General features: G+C 41.4%; 1 long non-coding RNA gene across 2 annotated transcripts in view; it reads right to left on the reverse strand.

Annotated features, from left to right (window-relative positions):
• LOC140186377 (uncharacterized) overlaps nucleotides 1-21,526 on the reverse strand; it is a 55,645-nt gene that overhangs the window by 27,079 nt on the left and 7,040 nt on the right. For both annotated transcript variants that reach the window (XR_011882853.1, XR_011882852.1), the window contains exons 3-4: nucleotides 16,467-16,514; nucleotides 1,980-2,048 (exon numbers count right to left, since the gene is read on the reverse strand). This is a non-coding gene — a long non-coding RNA (uncharacterized lncRNA). The remainder of the gene's footprint in view (nucleotides 1-1,979; nucleotides 2,049-16,466; nucleotides 16,515-21,526) is intronic.

A 21,526-nucleotide genomic window follows, 5' to 3' on the forward strand; every position in this document is an offset into this window, starting at 1 on the left:
TCCCTCTACATTCATTACATTGACACTGCCTTCTACAAAATACACTGCAATTACAAGGTAAGATTACTCCAACAGCATTTCCCAAACCCGTGACCACCACCAAAGATGTTGACAACAGACACATAAGCTATTAGCATCTGAAGGTTTCACCCCAAATTATACACCATCCTGGTACATTTATTATCAAAGTATGTATGCAATATACAACCTTGAGATAAGTCTTCCCACAGACAGCCAATAAACAAAGAAAGGAAACCAGGGAACCCATTCAAGAAAAAAATCAAAACCCAACATGCAAAGAAAAAAGAACAAATCAAGCAAATGGCAAAAAAAAAACAGTGATAAACACAGAATATAAAATAGCAAACCACAAATCATCAAACCAGCCCAGGCATATTCAGTTCAGCTTAATCTAGTTCCATGTCGTTCATTAACTTCAGGCTGCGAGTCAGTCCACCCCAATCAAAATAGCACCAAAAAAAGGAGCAACCAGAAACCAATAACATATAGCGTGAATACAGAGACCAATCCCCAAGCTACATGGATTAAATCTTGCTCAAGACTCAGGACTCCAGTACCATCCTCTGGCAGCATCAAGTGAGGCGGGGGAGAGGGGGAGACCATTGGAACGCAGGGACCTTCCTCCAGGAACAGCAGATGAGAAGGTGAGAGAGACTGTCACACACGCAGACACCTTCCTCCAGTAGCAGCAAATGAGAGGCTGGTAGGTAGTGCTGAAAACCCTCTTGCATTCTGCTCTCACCTCAATGATTTCAGTCTTCCTCAACACTTTAATCGGCAAGATTGGCAAGAAATGGAGTTGATCATGGACTCCAGGTTGCATACTTCGCTCAGAACCACATAGAACTCTCTCAGGGACAGCAAGGCACTAGATTGTTCAATCAGGCCAAAATCACACTACCAAAATGTAGGACTCAGGTTCCAACAGTAGCAGAACCAAATTTGAAAGAAAAAGAAGTGAATAGTTTTGTGAATCGTCTGAGGGATGTTGCCCTTGGTCACCTTGTTTGCTGGTGCCATCTTCCCTGCACTTATTAATATATAACCTCCACTTCAGTGTTCTGGTCTTTCACTAGAGGGGCAGCAGTTAGATCACCAGTGACACCACATCATATAAAACAAACAATACTTTCATTACTCTTATAGTGTAACCTGGTCTCTTAAATCAATAGCCAAAAATTGTTTTTATTATGTTAATTTAAACATAGAAATGCATAGTTGGCATGTGGCCAAGTGGTTAAGGCATTCATCTAGTGATTTGAAGGTTGCTAGTTCGAGTCTTGGCTGAGGCAGCGTGTGTGTCCTTGAGCAAGGCACTTAACCACACATTGCTCTGCGACGACACCGGTGCCAAGCTATATGGGTCCTAATGCCCTTCCCTTGGACAACATCCGTGCCGTGGAGAGGGGAGACTGCTGGTCTTCCATACAACCTTGCCCAGGCATGCGCCCTGGAAACTTTCCAAGGCGCAAATCCATGGTCTCATGAGACTAACGGATGCCTATTAAAGAAATGCAATCCAGGGACAGAAAGGTTTCAATGTATTCATTGGCCAAAAGCTAGTGGAGTAACACACTATCTATATCTTGCTACACATAATTTTAATTCAGGCAGCTACATTTTCCTCCTTGGAATCTAGGAATTTGGTTTTCTTAACAATAGAAGATTAAGGGGCAACCTATGTTTATGCCCTTCCTTTGTGGGTTCAGGAAGACCAAGATTATCCATTAGGGCACAAAAGGAAAATATTGACCATCAATGTGTCAGACTCATTTCCCCTTTCATCCCATGCTCACGACTCAACTCCAAGAGAAAAGTAGCATCCTTCCTCTTATTTCAGGAAATAAATCATTAATGAGGTCCATAGGCCCGATTCCCTGTTGTAGTTGAATATTACACCCCACTGGTTTCAAATGACAAGGTTTAAAAACCTGACCTACTAGCTCCTTTGTACTTACATTGCAGTAGTTGGTCATCTATTCATCTCTGGCATTCTTTTCGGGATTGTTTTCTCATCTCTGAAAGACCTATATTGCATAGTTTGAAAATCATATTTTGCATCCACATAAATGCTGTTGATCAGATATTTGCTTTACTTTTGCAGGTAGTGGGTTTAATTTGAGCACTTACATTATAGAAGACAGTAAGATGGAGGGTTAGCTCTGAACTGCTTATCAAAGTTTTGGCAGAGTCATGGAAGAAATAAGTTGCCTCCTGCTTTTCCAGTTAGACAGGTGAAAATACCCTATCAGTGCTGGGTTTATATTTTTCATCTGTTAATGCTTGGTATTACAGAGCAATAATCCATCACAGCCCCACATTTGGCTCTTATTATGTTTGAGCATTATTTAGCTGTTTCCCTCTTCCCTGATTAAAGTTTGGTGAAGAACTTCATTACAATTCTCTGATCTTCGCACATTATCAGATCCTGCCTTGCCCAATGAATAACAGATTCCCTCCAGATTCTTCTTTGAATTTTCCTCATTTCAACAGTCACTTTTCCTTCTAATTATTTTTGTCATAATCAGCTACAACACTTTTTGGTTCAACTTCTGTTTCCATAGTAATTGTTCTTGTCCAGTTAATTTTCCACACGTACCCGTATCATCAGTCACTTTCCTACTTCTAAGGACAAACCTAAACTAAGAATAACTCAGGTTTGCATGATTATGCTGAGTACCAAGTTTCAATAAGAATTGAATCAAATTTCTTGACTGTTTAACAGTGGCTCCTACTCTGCGCTGCTATGATGCTGTTGCAGATAGCATCATTATAAGGAGGCACAAGAGAATTCAAATGCTGGAAATCTGGAGCAACACACAAAGGAGATAGAGGAGCTCAACAGGTCAAGCACCATCTATGGAGGGATTGGTGATGGGTCACAATGAGAAATATTCACTGTTCATTTCCCTCCAGATACTGTTTGACATGCTGAGTTCCTCAACTCCTATGTGTGTAGTACCCTTTGTAAGTTGGAGAGTCCCACCTTATGTGCAGCCCACCTGATGCCAGAGTGAGGGATATCTCAAACAGCTTTGAATGAATTCTGAAGGGAGAGGGATCTACTTAATTGTCATGCCTGTTTTGGGACAAGATAAGGAAAGAACAGAAAAGGAAAATATACTTTTTTAGAGAGCAAACTTCAACTCCATGGTCTAGAAGCTCAATTAAACAACTCTACATGAGTAAAATATGCTTATTACTCTGCTCATTAAGAACAATTAGAGAGGAAAACAAATGAATCATGAACAGATTAGCGTAATGTCTGTTGTGAATATTGGAATTTATAATTAAAGCTAGAAAGATTAGTATAAAGATTCTACCTTCTGAAGTTTCTAATGTTCAGAAAGAGGCAGAAAGAATCTGTCAAGGATAAGGCTTGCCTAACGAATCTAGCTCACTTTTTGGGGAGGTAAATGATAATCAAAGTTGTTTTAATACACTTTTAGTTTGTGTGTTTCATTAAAAATATTAAAGTCTAAGAACTGTTAAAGTCTATGAAATGACTGACTTTGTGAGGAAATAGATTGAGCAGCATTAGACAGAGTAGAGGTAATGAGATGATGATACCCATTTGGTAGGATGTGACTAATGCTGTGACAAGTATTGGTGTTGTAGCTGCAACTGTTTGTCCTGTTCATAAATGTCTTGGCTAAAAGGATAGAAAAACACACATTCAAGTTTATTTATAATACCTAGATAGGTGGCTATGCACGTGCAAGAGATATTAATAGATGAAAGGTAAACAAATAGTTGTACAGACGAGTATAAATAAGATTATGAACTGGGTTTTAAATTAATGGGGTGGGGACAGATTCTAGTAAAGGATTTTGACAGAGCAATAGTAGAGGTTGGTCAAGGTGAGAATGAAAATCAAATCATGACAGGTAGTGTCAGAAAATAGCAAAAGTATGCAGCAGAAAATATATCTTGAGTAAGTGAAAAATTTAAAAAGCCAAATCTCAAGGTCCTTTACTTGAATACATATAGCATTTAAAACAAAATAGATAAGCTGACAGCTCAATGAAAAACAATGCTGATCTCAGAGCTATTACAGACATGGTTGCAGATTGACCAGAAATTGGGAACCAGTTGATGTTCCAAAAGTAGGGGCAGAAAGGAAAGAAAGTTGAGTAGTGTTTTTAATTATGGAAGGTATCAACATGGGTTATATGTATAAATGTATGAATTGCATACGTCATCATGCTGCCATGTGATTCCTGCGTGCTTCACTTAAACATGAAGTTAATCTTACATTTTGGACTCCTGCGTCTTCTTTAGTTTAATGTCTTGAATTTACAAAACATATCAGTGACAACGAGGTATTTTTAAAATGAACCCAAGCCGGCTATCGACCTGTTAGAGCAGTAAGAAGCTTGAACTAAAAAGAAAGCAGTGTAGCATATGTTCTTTGGAAGAGAAGACCCAATTGAGTTTTTTAAAAATAGAAAATGGAAGAATTCATGGGTTCATAAGGAGTGAGCATTGGGAGACAATAATCATAAATAAAACAGCAGAAATAGCTGGCTACATCAGAAAGATAGACACATTTGATTACACTACAGACACCTGGATTTTATATACTGAGCAAATTCAACAGTATTTTGAAGCAAATGAACTGGCCAATGAGAAACAAGTTCAAACTTGCAGAGTGGGTTTAAAAGAAGTTTGTTTGGAAGCTTCACTGCTCCAACCAAACCAGCAGAAATGTCCTTTGCTGATATTGTGAAAGTAATATGTAATCCAGGGAGCAGGAAGCGCAGAATCAAATATCACTGTGATGATTGTACGTTCTAGTATCAATTGTTTGGCGAAAATAAAGTATAAAGTAATGCAGGAACATTTAGAACCAAAATCATTGTTGATTACAGAATGCTTTAGGTTGAATCAAAAAGAAGGGGAGTCTATTTCAGCATATGTGGCTCAATTGAAGTGATTGTCTGAGCATTGTCCATTTGGTAATGGGCTTAATGATACACTAAGAGATTGTTTAGTTTGTGGAATCTTACAAGAAAGCATTCAAAAACTACTCCTAACTGAAGCACAACTCATATTTAAAAGAGCAGTTGAAATCACTTTTTCAATGGAAGCCACAGAGACGCAATTTTGTTGTACTCAGAAATGAAAGTGAGTGTGAACAAAATTGCAATGTAACAGAAACTGGCCTGGCTGAACAAATTGTGTTACCATTGTGGCAGTGGCTCACATATCTCAAACCAATACAAGTTTAAAGGCGAAACTTGCAGACCAGCTAGCTGAGATTCACATTGACATCTTCAACATCTCCCCGAGCAGCGCCGTCGTTCCTACGCGCTTCAAGGCCGCCACCATTGTCTCTGTGCCGAAGAAGTCTTCAGTGTCCTGCCTCAACGACTACCGTCCCGTTGCACTCACATCCATCATCATGAAGTGTTTCCAGAGGCTCATCATGAGGCACATCAAGACCCTGCTGCCTCCTCACTGGACACCCTGCAGTTAGTGTACCATCCCAACTGTTCAACAGATGATGCCATTGCCATCACCCTCCACCTGGCCCTAACCCACCTGGACAAAAAAGACACGTACGTTCCAATGCTGTTCATAGACTTCAGTTCAACATTCAACACAATCATTCCTCAGAAACTGATTGGAAAGCTGAACCTACTGGGCCTGAATACCTCCCTCTGCAACTGGATCCTAGACTTCCTGACTGGGAGACCTCAGTCAGTCCAGACTGGAAGCAGCATCTCCAACACCAACCCACTGAGCATGGGGGCCCCCCAGGTTTGTGTGCTCAGTCCACTGTTGTTCACTCTGCTGACCCATGACTGTGCTGCAACACACAGCTTGAACCACATCATCAAGTTCGCCGATGACACGACCGTGGTGGGTCTCATCAGCAAGAACGATGAGTCAACATACAGAGAGGAGGTGCAGCGGCTAATGGACTGGCGCAGAGCCAACAACCTGTCTCTGAATGTGAACAAAACAAAAGAGATGGTTGTTGACTTCAGGAGGACACGGAATGACCACTCTCCCCTGAACACCGGCTCCTCTGTAGAGATCGTTAAGAGCACCAAATTTCTTGGTGTTCACCTGGTGGAGAGTCTCACCTGGTCCCTCAACACCAGCTCCATAGCAAAGAATGTCCAGCAGCATCTCTACTTTCTGCAAAGGCTGAGAAAAGTCCATCTCCCACCCCCCATCCTCACCACATTCTACAGAGGTTGTATTGAGAGCATCCTGAGCAGCTGCATCACGGCCTGGTTCAGAAATTGCACCATCTCAGATCGCAAGACCCTGCAGCAGATAGTGAGGTCAGCTGATAAGATCATTGGGATCTCTCTTCCCGCCATTACAGACATTTACACCTCATGCTGCATCCGTAAAGTAAACAGCATTATGAAGGACCCCACGCACACCTCATACAAACTCTTCTCCCTCCTGCCATCTGGCAAAAGGCACCGAAGTATTCGGGCTCTCATGACCAGACTATGTAACAGTTTCTTCCCCCAAGCCATCAGACTCCTCAATAACCAGAGCCTGGCTTGACACCAACCTACTGCCCTCTACTGTGCCTATTGTCTTGTTTATTATTTATTGTAATGCCTGCACTGTTTTGTGCACTTTATGCAGTCCTTGGTAGGTCTGTAGTCCAGTGTAATTTTGTGTTGTTTTACATAGATCAGTGCAGCTTTGTGTTGTTCATGTAGCACCATGGTCCTGAAAAACGTTGTCTCGTTTTTACCGTGTATTGTACCAGCAGTTATGGCCGAAATGACAATAAAAAGTGACTTGACTTGAAATGCAACAAAGTAGGTCACATACAAAGAGCATGCTGGGTAGACAAAAATAAATGGTCTGCACAGGAAAGAGAAAAAGAGAAAAAGTCAAGTAACTCACACAAAATGCTGGAGGGAGGGTCAAGTTGCACTTTCAAAAAGAGCACTAATTTGCATGCTGTTGATTTAAAAAAAACATAATGAGAGTGATACAGGACTGTGTAGCCTTGAGATTTACATTGTGAAAATTAAAAATAGACAAGCAATATGGCTTACACCAGAAGTGAACAGCAAATTAATTAAAATGGAATTAGACACTGGTCCAGCTGTTTCAGTCATTTCACAAATGTGTTTCAAAGTTCAAAGTAAAATTTATTGTCAGAGTACATATATGTCACCACATACAACCCCGAGCTTCTTATTTTCTGTGAGCATATTTAGTAAATCTATAGAACAGTCACTGTAAACAGGATCTGTAAACTGTAAACAAACTGTGCAAATACTGATAATAAATAAACAGCAATAAATAACGAGCATGAAATAACAAGATAAAAAGAGTCCTTAATTGAGTGCAGTTATCCCATTTTGTTCGACAACCTGATGGTTGAGAGGTAGTAACTGTTCTTGAACCTGATGCTGTGAGTCCTGAGTCTCCTGTACCTTCTACCTGAAGGCAGCAGTTAGAAAAGCGAAGGCCTGGGTGGTGGGGATATTTGATAATGGATGATACTTTTTTACAACAGCATTTCATGTAGATGTGCTCAATAGTTGGGAGGGTTTCACCTGTGATGCACTGGGCTGAATCCACTACCTTCTGTAGGATTTTCTGCTCAAAGGCATTGGTGTTCCCATACCAAGCTGTATTGCACATTCCACCACACATCTATAGAAGTTTGCCAAGGTTTTTGATGACATGCTGAACCTCTGCAGACTCCTGAGGAAGTAGAGGCGTTGTTGTGCTTTCTTCACAATTATACTTATACGATGGGTCTAGGACAGGTTCCCTGAGATAGTGACACCCAAATGTTTCAAGACCCTCTTCACCTCTGATAATCCAATGATTACTGGCTCTTGGACCTCTGGTTTCCCTCTCCTGAAGTCTACTATTATTTCCTTGGTCTTATTGACATTGAGTGAGAAGCTGTTGTTATTACACCACTCAGTCATGTTTTCAGTCTCCCTCCTGTACATTGATTCATCACCACCTTTGATGCAGCCCACAACAGTGATACCATCAACAAACTTGTATATGGTGTTGCAGCTGAACGTAGCCACACAGTCATAGGCATAAAGCGAGTAAAGCAGGGGCTAAGTACACACCCATGTGGTGCTCCTGTGTTGATGGAGATTGCAGGGAAGATATTTTTGCCAATCTAAACTGACTGAGGTCTACAAGTGAGGAAATCCAGGATTCAATTGCACAAAGGATATTGAGGCTCAGGTTTTATAATTTACTGATTAGTTTTGAGGGATTGATGGTATTAAACGTTGAGCTGTAATTGATAAAGAGCATCCTGATATATGCATCTTTGCTGCCAGATGTTCCAGGGTTGTGTGAAAAGCCAGCGAGATAATATCTGGTGTAGACCTGTTACTTGGTTAGGCAAATTAGAGCGGATCTGAGTTGCTATTCAGACAGGAGCTAATATACTTCAGCACTAACCTCCCAAAACATTTCATCACTGTGGATGTAAGTGCCACTGGGCAATAGTCATTTTGGGACCAGAATGATTGAAAGCTGCTTGAAGCAGGTGGGTACCACACACTGCCGGTGCATGAGATTGAAGATATCTGTGAATACACCAGCAGTTGGCCAGCACAGGTCTTCGGTACTCGGCCAGGTACTCAGTACATTCACTCTCCTGAAGGCAGCCCGTGTGCCATCTTCAGGTACTGAGACCAAAAGGTCATCGGGAGATATAGACATAGGGGGGCATGATGGTTCCTCCCTTTTCTGGTGATCAAAGCGAGCATAGAAGGCAATGGCCTCATCTGGAAGCCAAGCTCTGCTGTCCCCTGTATTGCAAGATATAGCTTTGTAGGAGGTTATGACATTTAAGTCCTGCCACAGCTGCTGAGCAGCCCTTGTTGATACCAGTTTATACTTTATACCTTATTGTCGCCAAACAATTGATACTAGAATGTACAATCATCACAGTGATATTTGATTCTGTGCTTCCCACTCCCTGAACTACAAATATTAAATATTAAAAATTGTAAAAATTAGTAAGCATTAAAAATTTAAATTATAAATCATAAATAGAAAATAGAAAAATGGAAAGTAAGGTAGTGCAAAAAAAAAACGAGAGGCAGGTCCAGATATTTGGAGGGTACGGCCCAGATCCGGGTCAGGATCCGTTCAGCAGTCTTATCACAGTTGGAAAAAGCTGTTCCCAAATCTGGCAGTAGGAATCTTCGAGCTCCTGAGCCTTCTCCTGGAGGGAAGAGGGACGAAAAGTTTGTTGGATGGGTGGGTCGTGTCCTTGATTATCCTGGCAGCACTGCTCCGACAGCGTGCGGTGTAAAGTGAGTCCACGGATGGAAGATTGGTTTGTGCACCGTGTTCATGATCTTCTGCAGCTTCTTTCGGTCTTGGACAGGACAACTTCTATTCCAGGTTGTGATGCACCCTAGAAGAATGCTTTCTACGGTGCATCTATAAAAATCAGTGAGGGTTTTAGGGGACAGGCCAAATTTCTTTAGTTTTCTCAGGAAGTAAAGGCGCTGGTGGGCCTTCTTGGCAGTGAACTCTGCTTGGTTGGACCAAGTCAGGTCATTTGTGATATTGACCCTGAGGAACTTAAAGCTTTTGACCTGTTCCACTTGCGCACCACCGGTGTAAATTGGGTCGTGCGGTCCGCTACTCCTTCTGAAGTCAACAACCAATTCCTTCGTCTTGCTGACGTTGAGGGATAGGTTATTGTCTTTGCACCATGCCACCAGGTTCTTAATTTCCTCTCTGTACTCAAACTCATCATTACCTGAGATACGGCCTACAACTGTTGTGTCATCAGCAAACTTATATATTGAGTTTGATGGAAACTTGGCTACACAATCATGGGTGTACAGTGAGTACAGCAGGAGGCTGAGTACACAGCCTTGTGGGGCACTGGTGCTCAGAGTGATTGTAGAGGAGAGCCTGTCCTCTATTTTTACAGCCTGGGTCCTGTCTGTGAGGAAGTTGAAGATCCAGCTGCAGATCTGAGTGCTCAGGCCCAGGTTCCGGAGCTTAGGAATCAGTTTATTTGGAATGATGGTATTAAAGGCAGAGCTGTAGTCAATGAAAAGGAGCCTTACGTATGCGTCTTTATTCTCCAGGTGTTCTAAGGAGGAATGTAGGGCCAGAGAGATGGCATCTGCCATTGACCTGCTGCTCCGGTAGGCGAATTGCAAAGCACCGAGGTTGACCGGTAGGCTGTGGTTGATGTGTGCCATAACCAATCTCTTGAAGCACTTCATAGCAATTGATGTCAGAGCCACAAGTTGATAGTCATTCAGGCATGCCACCTTGCCCTTCTTCGGCACTGGGATTATCGTTGCCTTCTTAAAACACGAGGGGATCTTAGACTGAAGCAAGGAGCAGTTGAAGATGTCAGCAAACACTCCAGCTAGCTCGCTTGCACAGGCCCGGGGAACCCATCCTGGGACGCCATCTGGGCCCATCGCCTTCCTTGGATTTATCTTCGGGAAGGCCCTTCTAACGTCCTCCTTGGTGACGATGAATCTCGATGCCACCAGGTCCGGTTCATCCGGAGGGAGCAGGACGCTCCTCTTCTGTTCGAATTTTGCGTGGGATATGTTAAGTTCGTCAGGAAGAGAAGCGCCACAGTTATTGATATTCCCAGCCTTTTCTTTGCACCCAGTGATCTCATTTAGACCCTGCCATAGTCTACTGGCATCCCTCTGGTTAGCCTGGGCTTCCAACTTGGCTTGATATTGCCTCTTGGTGCCCTTAATGGCTTTCCGGAGTTCACGCCTGGATTCTGTGTAGCGACTGGTTTTCCGGACCTAAAAGTTGCAGCTCTAGCCTTTAAGAGGGACTTGACCTCACAATTCATCCAAGGATTCCAGTTAGGGAATACCCGGATCGTCTTGCGAGACAGACAGTCCTCCGTGCATTTCCAAATAAAGTCCATGACAGCTGAGGCATACTCATCGAGGTTAGCTGCCAAGTCCTTGAATACTCACCAGTCACCAGTGATTCAAAGCAGTCACGGAGGACCTCATCCGTTTCCTCCGTCCAACGCGACACTACTTTTGACACCGTGACCTCCCGCTTCAGTTTCTGTTCGTAAGCCAGGAGGACGAGTACGGCCTGATGGTCCGATTTTCCAAAGTGAGGTCGTGGGACGGAACGGTAGGCATCCTTGACTGCTGTGTAGCAGTGGTCAAGTATATTCGGGCCTCTAGTGGAGCAGGAGACATGTTGGTATAACTTTGGTAGCGCCTTTCTGAGGTTGGCCTGGGTAAAGTCCCCGGCTGTAATGAGCAAAGCCTCCGGATACCTGGTCTCAAGTTCACTGATGTTGGCATACAGTTTAGTCTGGAATCTCCACTTCATCCAAGAGATAGCTTTCCAGAGATCATACCTGCACCTCTTGTAGCATTCTTGATCTCCAGACTTGAAAGGCTCTGTTTCTTGAATGTGTCAAGAGATTCCAGAATTCATTATTCATCCAGGGTTTCCGATTGGGGACAACACTGAATGATTTCATGGAGACACACTCATCCACAGCTGTTTTAATAAAGTCTGTAATGACCCTGGTGTAGTCAAGCAGGTCTTCAGATGAGTTCTTGAACACGGCCAGTCCACTGACTCAAGGCAATCCTGTAATTGTTCCTCAGCCTCCTGCGCCCACCTCTTGGTTGTCTTGATCTCTGGAGTCTTGGTCTTTCGGCTCTGTCTGTAAGAAGGTAGTAGGAGTACAGCCAAATGATCTGACTTGCAAAATGTGGTCTTGGAAAGGAACTACAGGCATTCCTTACGGTAGTGTAGCAGTGGTCTAGTGTATTGGGATCTCCGGTGCAAAACTTACATGCTGGTGATAATTGGGCAGGGTTTTCATTGAACAGACCTGGTTAAAGTCACTAACTATAAGTTGAAAAGTGTCAGGATGGACCGTTTCTTGTTTACAGACAGTGTCAGGCAGTTTTGAGAGTGCTTGCTTATAATCAAGCACTGGAGATATGTAAACTGCAGTCAAAATCACGGATGAGAACTCCTGAGGCAAATAGAATGGTCTACATTAAATCGTTAGTTGTTCTAAGTCAGGGAACAAGAAGTTGACATAACTCCAACATCTGTGCACCACTGAGAATTGACTAAAAAGCACACACCACCACCTTTTTCCTTACTAGAATTCATGATAAGGAGTTGAGAAGCATTTCAAAGATACTAAAACCTGTAGATATCCAACCAAGAACTATCACTGGAGAAAAGATAACTCCAGTGGGAATGACACTCGTAACAGTGAAATACAACAATTAACAAGCCCCAACCAAGAGCAGAGATCAGATCATAAAGGAAGCAATAGAAGGATTAATAAGAGAGTACTCCAGTGAACTAAATGCACCATCCCAAAATACACATCTGAGAAAAAAGAGCAGGAACAAGGGGGAGAAGCAAGGATCGAAATAGATCCAGAGAGAAAAGCCAAGAAAAGGTAAAGAAAGGTGTCCAGAGTTGGCTTGGAAACTCAGAATCAACTCCTACAATCAACACGGAGGAGGACGCAAGTCTCAACTGCCAAGCAGAGTGATCCCCCTTGTTATCCCGTAAGAGTAAGAAATCCTCCACAGTGATTAAATTTTTAAGCCAGAATGGGACAATTTAAAATTTACTGTGCTGTGGATGTTGGAATATAGCAGTTGTATTAAATGGTATTCACACAAAATGCTGCATGAACTCAGCAGGCCAGGCAGCATCTAGGAAAAGAGTACAGTCAATGTTTTGGCCCGAAACGTCGACTGTACTCTTTTCCTAGATGCTGCCTGGCCTGCTGAGTTCAGCCAGCATTTTGTGTGTGTTGCTCGGATTTCCAGCATCTGCAGATTTTTCTCTAGCTTGGTATTACATAGTACACTGTGTATGTAATTGAGATGCATTCTATTGAGTTGGAGTTTATAACTACACACAGAGGAGTGTTGTGTATTTAATATTTAAGTAATATTTGTGTAATCTTGTGTGTATTAAATTATTAATTATGGGTTATGCTGTCCTTGTAAATACGTGAATTGCATACATGATCATGCTATCATGTGATACATGCTCATCTCGCTTAAAGTAAACATGAAGTTAAATTCAAATTCCAGACTTCTGTGTCTTCCTTTGAATTAGTTTAATGTTTTGAAGTTACAAAACATAGCATTAACAATCACATTGGGACAGAATTTCAGATGCAGTTTTAGGGCAAAGCAGTGTCCTCAATTTAAATAAGGGCAATTATAAAGATACTAAGGTTGAGACGGCTGGAAGTGACTGGGAAGAGACAAAAAAAGGACTAGTAATGAGCAGTGACAAATATCTAAGCAGCTATTTCATGATGTTCCACAGAAGTTTCTCATGATTGAATTTTTTGAGGATGTGACTAAACACATTGATGAAGGTAGAGCCGTAGATGTAGTGTATATAGATTTCAGCAAGGCATTTGATAAAGTACCCCATGCCAGGCTTATTGAGAAAGTAAGGAGGCATGGAATCCAAGGGGACATTGCTTTGTGGATCCAGAACCGGTTTGCCCACAGAAAGCAAAGAGTGGTTGTAGATGGGTCATATTCTGCATGGAAGTCGGTGACCAGTGGTGTGCCTCAGGGATCTGTTCTGGGACCCCAACTCTTCGTGATTTTTATAAATGACTTGGATGAGGAAGTGGAGGGATGGGTTAGTAAATTTGCTGATGACACAAAGGTTGGGGGTGTTGTGAATAGTGTGGAGAGCTATCAGGAGATACAGTGGGACATTGACAGGCTGCAAAACTGAGCTGAGAAGTGGCAGATGGAGTTCAACCCAGATAGGTGTGAGGTGTTTCATTTTGGTAGGTCAAATATGATGGCAGAGTATAGCATTAATGGCAAGACTTTTGGCAGTGTGGAGGATCACAGGGATTTTGGGGTCTGAGTCCATAGGACACTCAAAGCTGCTATGCAGGTTGACTCTGTGGTTAAGAAGGCATATGGTGCATTGGCCTTCATCAACCATGGGATTGAGTTTAAGAGCTGAGAGGTAATGTTGCAGCTATATAGGACCCTGGTCAGGCCCCACTTGGAGTACTGTGCTCAATTCTGGTCACCTCACTACAGGAAGGACGGGAAACCATAGAAAGGATGCAGAGAAGACTTACAAGGATGTTGCCTGGATTGGGGAGCATACCTTATGAGAATAGGTTGAGTGAACTCGGCCTTTTCTCCTTGGAGTGACGGAGGATGAGAGGTGACCTGATAGAGGTGTACAAGATAATGAGAGGGATTGATTGTGTTGATAGTCAGAGGCTTTTTCCCAGGGCTGAAATGGCTAGCACAAAGGGGCATAGTTTTAAGGTGCTTGAAAGAAGGTACAGAAGAGATGTCAGGGGTAAGTTTTTTTTACGTAGAGAGTGGTGAGTGCGTGGAATGGGCTGCCAGCCCTGGTGGTGGAGGCGGAAACTATAGGGTCTTTTAAGAGGCTCCTGGATGGATACATGGAGCTTAGAAAAATAGGTAGTTCTAAGGTAAGGACATGATTGGCACAGCTTTGTGGGCCGAAGAGCCCGTATTGTGCTGTATGTTTTCTATGTTTCTACACCAATAAGCATTCTTAACAACCCTATCAACTTGCACAGCAACTCTGAGGGATCTATGGACGCGAACCCCAAGATCCCTCTGTTCCTCCACATTAATTCAAGTTAGATCATGCTAGTGATCATTTCTGGATGAAACAGTACCATCCTGACTGTCTGCTATGCACTTACATCTGCTATTTATTATGGTGGTGCCAGATGCATACACAATAATATAATCTACTTTTCTTCCTTTATATAACACTTGAAATAAGACATAAATTGAAGTTTGTGGAACACGCTATGGCTTTCATTGTATAATCATCAAAAAAAAAACAAGAAACCCATTATGGTGAGATGGGCAGCAGGACACCAGTCGTCAGGTTCCCATTCTGACATCAATATCCTGCACACTACATATACGAAGTTAGATCATACTGGTGATTACTCCACTTTTCAATACTGAGAACATATGAAACATTGCAGCTTTATGAAACTCTATTAGGCTGCATCTGGAGTGCTGCATTCGATTATGGTCACCCAGGATGCTGCCTAGATTAGAGGGCACGTGTTGTAAGCAAAGGTAGGACAAACATAAGTTGTTTTCTCTGGAGTGGTGGATGCTGAAGGATCTAGATGGAGTGGGCAGCTGGTATCTTTTCCCCAGGGTCAAAATGTCTAATAATAGAGGGCAAGCATTTAAGATGAAGGAGGGAAGTTCAAAGGAGATGTGCGGGACAGGTGGGTGCCAGAATGCATACGAGGGGTGATGGTGGAGGCCAATGTGATAGAGGTATTCAAAATGCTCTGAGATACGCACGTGAATGTGCAGAGAATGGAGGGATATGAATGTTGTGTAGGCAGAAGGGATTAGTTTAGACAGTCATTTAATTTCTAGTTTAATTGGTATGGCAGGTAATTATGGACTGAAGGCTCTGCCCCTCTGCAGTACTGCTGTATGCTGCCACTGACCACTGAATCACTACTTTTATCATTTAAACTCTGTAGATCAGATCTCTAGGCTGCAACATCTGCATCACTGATCATCCCCACTCGAGATTTGTAACATGGCACAACTAGGGCAGAAAATCAGCTGGGGGCCACCTACACATATTCAAAATTGTTAAGTCGCCCATCCTGTGTATTCTTCCCCACCTGTAAGGCAGTCTTTCATATAGCTGCTCTGAAGCTGACATGCAGAGTTCTTTTAAAGTCTGAAACCCTACCAATGATCACTGTGACAAAGATGTGGAAGATGGAAACTTTTCATCTAATCCTACACAATATAACCCTGTGATAAAGGAAATTTGCCCTTAAGAAATTAACTCTTATGGAATTCATGTGAAAAATTACATACAGAAGACTAATTTACAAAGGACGATGATTGCACAGTGGGAAGCCACAAAGCATTTGCTTTGGGAAACAGCAAAGCAGTAATTTCTATTTATATTTGTATATAGATACTTCATTAAACATCCCATTTCTTCTTAAACAACAACCATTTCTTTTTTTGCCTAGAATACAAGCTAAATTCCTTTATCTCTAGACTGGATACCTGCAGGGACGATACTGTTGAGAGGAGCATTTCCTGTAGAAATTCACCTCCACTCATAACATGGAATTCAATGGGAGATAAAAGGGACTTGTATTGTGGAAAATGGTTTTCTAGGAATGTAATTTATCAGTATTGTAGTGAAACTGAATTTATAACAATACAGAAGGAGACCACTGGCCCATCATCCAATGTTATTTCTGAGCGGAGCAATTCTATCAGTCCCATTCCCCAAATTCATATTTCCTTTTTTGATTTAAGTATCCTTACAAAGTTTTCATTGGGCTGTATGTGCTATTAAGCTAAGATCAAATCAGATGCACCTGGAAACCTGTAAAATTCATATAAGATAATTAAGAATAGTTTTTTTAAACTTACAATGTAGAATACCTTGGTTCCTCAGTAGAAGATGCCAAATTTCGCATACTACCAAATGAATTGAGATGGGATTGATATTCCACAGAAGCATGAAAAAAAAAGGAAAATGAGTTGATGCTTGGCTATGAGATTGTTGCTATGTTTTTAATAATTTTGTATACTTACTCCAGGTAAATGCAGAGGCACAATTTATTTATGCAATAGAATTAACGCACTCAAAGTGCTGAACATTTATTATTAATGATGTGAAATAGAGAAATTTCCCAGTACTGATGCTGATATTAGACCTAGAGGAAGAACCGCAGGAGGAACCCTGTACTGTTGCAGATCTTGCCGAATTCCACAACAAAGTGCAAAAATATGTCCAGTTCTGGCTGGGCCATGTATACACTGTCCATGGACATGACAAGGAGAAGAAGACAAACCAGAATGGGTTTCAATGTTCAGCTAGTGTACAAACACAAGAAAAAGTTGATGCCAAACTGCATTTGATTCCAATGGAGCAGCTATGTTATTTTCATTCTGCAGTAATGCAAGATTTCCAATCACTGTGGATCTGTGAGGTGATTTCAATTTATCTCTGGCAAGAAATTGACACCTTTCGCAAACATTTTTGTTTTCTGTGAACTGTGGAGTCCAGTAGCAGGTGGCACGTGCCCAGTCCATCACATGCATAGCCTTCCCACCACTGATGGCATACACAGGATGTGCTGCCTTAAGAAGGTGGCGTGTATCATCTTGGATGCTCACCATCCAAGTTGTGCCTTCTTCCTGCTGTTACCATCAGGCGGGAGGTACAGAAGCCTGAAGAACTACACCACTATGTTCAGGAACAGTTAATTTCCTACCGCCATTAGCTTTTTGAACTGACCCACACTGCTCTAACACTATCTCAGTAACATAACACCTCTTGTACTACCATGTCTGACGGTTTCTTTCATTTTGCACTAAAGAGATCTTGTTTTGAACTCCTTTTCTTCTTTCTCTCTCTCCCCACTGCCTTGTATAATTTATATTTTGTGTGCTGTCTGTAATGCTCTTTGCCAAGTAGGTTTTTCACTGTACCTGTACCACACATGACTTTAAAATTAGTAGTGGACTGCCTAGGAGAGAAGTTAGGGAACACTTTTACCTGCATAATGTGGCAGAACTTTGGCACTCTCTTTAATAAACAGCAATTGCTATGTCAATGCAAGATTTATCTCTGGAATGATTTTGGTACATTCCACTTTGTGTGTATATTTTAGGTGGGATCCCATAAGGAGAAGAGGAGCCAAAACATGAAAATGACACTGCTCTCTTTATCCTACCCCTCGAGTGCAACTGTATGGTGCCAAAATTGCAAGTGTGATACATCAAACTGAGAAATACTCCCTACACACACACACAGCTCTACAGTAACACTGGTACCTAAAAGTCAATGCCAGTGAAGATGGGTAACTGTGAAGATATAGAAGATGGTTTCCTTAGAAATGTTAACACAGGGAAACTGAGGTAAATTTTAACTTCTGGCTTGCTGTAAAACTAATATTGAGAATCAGCTATGTGTAACAGAATTGATTTTCACTTCAAAGAAAATGGATGTTTTCTGTACCAAGCAAGCAATTACAACAAAAATCTAATATCCAAGGAATAACTTGAAAATCTATCTATTATTTGGAATTTTTACTGATGCATTCATTATGACAAAATCTGATTTATTGCATGTACTATTCCCAAGTATGCTATTTTGTTGGGATTATATAAATAAACCTAGTAGATGTTTCAGGAAGATAAGACTATTGCACGTTTTAGACACATTCTGGAAAATGATAGGTTATGGATTATAATTTTGAAAGCAAGGTTTCTGCATTATATTTAACACACCATTAAAAACATCAATATTTTTCTGGAAGTGTTTTCAAAATCAGTCTTTACTGTGAATAGATCGGAATCAGCATCATTGTTAGACATAGATATACTTTCATCCTGATTGCAAATCCAGATTGCTTATGTTACTTGAAATATCAGCAGAATTAAAAAAAGCTTTACATCACACAACCAAGATTAAATACTATTATTTCATGCTCTGAAATAATACAAGAAGACCCAGCTTCCCAAGGATATTATTGGTGTGCAATAAATCCAGCTTTGCCAATCACCCATGTCTGAATAGCAAAATTTAAACAAGCTAATTATGAAAAATAGCAACATATATCTACTGAAAAAATGACTCTTGATTTCACAAACACAGCAAAATAAATTATTGTGTAAACTTTACAAACATAGATTGAATATAATGTAAAATGCAAGCATAAATGACTGGAAAAGGCTACATGAATGTTAATATAGCTGTAGATTAACAGTTTGTATTTCATGTTTTACCATTTTATTTTCAGCTGCTCATAGCACCACAATATACAGTGAAAGTGCAGTATAAAAGGTCAACCCTCAATGGAATTTTTCATTCCAGTTGTAGTTTTACTGTCTCCACTTGACAGGTATTCAATATTTTTTGAATAATTCATGATTTTGAGTGAAATACTCTTATGAAGTAAGTGTCAGTTATAACACCACTGAAGATAAAGCATTTCTATTGGGTTTAAAGCCTCTTGAGATGAATAAATTAACACGATTCAGTCTGGATCCTGCTGTTGAAGTTTCCATGGTAAAGTCTACATTCCAATGAAGAATTATACAAAACAAGGCAATAGAAACTATAATTTTGCCCTGTTTTTTCATGATTTTAGATGATAAGATATAGGAGCAGAATTAGGCCATTTGACCCAACAAGTCTACTTCACCATTTCATCATGACTGATCCATTTTCCCTCTTAGCCCCATTTTCCTGCTTTCTCCCCCATATCCATTCATACCCTGACTAATCAAGAGTCTCTCAACCTCTGCCTTAAATATACGCAATAACTTGGCCTCCACAGTCACCTGTGGCAACGAATTTCACAGATTCACCACTCTGGCGAAAGAAATTTCTTCTCATCTCTATTCTATCCTGAGGCTGTGTGCTCTGGTCTTGGACTCCCCCACCATAGGAAACATTATCTGTTGCTATTTCTGGTACACAGCCAGATGCATTGTTGAATCAAATATTAACTGTATTTCATGCCCTCGTTATTTATTGCTATTTACTTACATTTGTGACCTGGCTGGTGGCGTAGTGGCATCACTGCTGCACTTCCGGACGAAAGGTCCCGAGTTCGAATCCAGCCGGCTCCCCTGCATGCTTTCCATCTGTGCTGGGTTATGACCTGGTGATCTTTTTGGAAGCTCACCCGGCAGAAGGCAATGGCAAATCACTGCTGTTACTTGCCTTGTACGCGGTTCCCCGCTACGTCAGAGAGGCATGGAGGGAAATTGTCTGCTAACCGGAGAAACTCCGGATGTGACATACCTTTCCTTACTTATATTTGTATTTGCACAGTTTGTTGCCCATTGATCCTGGTTACAGTTACTGTTCTATAGATTTGCTGAGTATGCCCCAGAAAAAGAATCTCAGGGTAGTGGGTGGTGACTTGTATGTACTCTAATAATAAATTTTACTTTGAACTTTTTAACTTTGTCAAACTTTATAGGGAAATTTTCTGACTCTAGGGAAAGCATCAAAATTTGGAAATATTTGTCCCAGTGCTCAGATGCTAATGGAGTATCGAATGGTAGTGGATATGCAGAGAGATCAATCCACTCCTTGTGGAATTCTCCTGAAGATCCCGTGCCACTCTAGGGCGGGTGCTATTCAACATCATGTTCTAAGACCATCTGCAGTCACCTCTAGTTAAAGTGAGCAGCTTTGCACCAGCCTTGCTACAGCCATTAGGGTAGGCATGCTTTAGAGTATCAGATTGGGTAAAGAAACAGAAGACCTGTGTTATTAACATAAACAGGAGTAATTCATTGAATAGTGAATAGTAAAAGAAAACTTCAGACTATAGAAATTGTAAATAAAAACAAAAAGAAAATGCTAGTAGCACTCTGGAGTTCAGACATAATCAGAATCAGATTTAACATTACTGACATATGTCGTGAAATTTGTTGTTATGCGGCAGCAGTACGTTGAAATGCATAATATTAAAATCTGTGAATTACAGTAAGTATATATATAATGAATTAAATAAGTAGTGCAAAAAAAGCAGTGACGTAGTGTTGATTGGTTCAATGCCCATTCAGAAATCTCTTGGCAGAGGGGAAGAAGCTGTTGCTGAATTGTTGAGTGGGTGCCTCCTCCCTAATGGCAGCAACGAGAAGAGGACGTTGTTACGAGACGCTCCCAAACACACCAGCTTCCGAGATTTAAACGCTCTAACTCTCTGGAGTACGGATAGCTGGCGCAGCCTCTTTAAGGGCATAGGATGTTCCCGTTAATTGATAATCATGTTTTGGGCACCAAGAATTGAGTATTTAAGGAACACCTGAGCAAAGATTCAGAGCTCAATTGTAAGCCTACCAGTGATTTCGTCTAGTGTTTGTTTTGTGCTCAGTTTCTTGATCCCGGGTCTCGACTCCAGCCTTGGGTCCAAGCCATTCTCATCAAGGACTTATTACAGGCATGTCCTGGGTGATAAGAATCCTTCATGATGGATGCCACCCTCTTGAAACATTGCTCTTTGAAGATGGGCTGGATGCTACATGAGTTTACAGCTTTCTGCAATTTCTTTTGATCCTGTGCACTGTCCCACCCAAACCAGACTGTGAAATAGCCAGTTGGGATGCTCTCCATGGTATATTAGTAGAAATTTGTGAGTGTCTTTGGTGACATACCAAATCTCCTTAAACTCCTCATGAAAAATAGCCACTGTTGTGCCTTCCTTGTAACTATATTGATATGTTGGGGTCAGGATAAATCCTCAGAGATGCTGACACCTAGGAACTTGAAATTGCTCACTTTTTCCACTTCTGATCCCTCGATGAGGACTGGTATGTGTTCCCCCATCTTACTCTTTCTGAAGTCCACAAACAGTTCTTTAGTTGAGCGCAAGGTTGTTGCTGTGACACCATTCGTCTAGCTAAATATCTCCCACTCTTGTACATCTTCTTGTGACGATCTGGAAATCTGCCAACAATAGTTG

The sequence above is a fragment of the Mobula birostris genome, chromosome 22 (genome assembly GCF_030028105.1).
Source record: "Mobula birostris isolate sMobBir1 chromosome 22, sMobBir1.hap1, whole genome shotgun sequence".
In the NCBI taxonomy this organism is placed as follows: Eukaryota; Metazoa; Chordata; class Chondrichthyes; order Myliobatiformes; family Myliobatidae; genus Mobula; species Mobula birostris.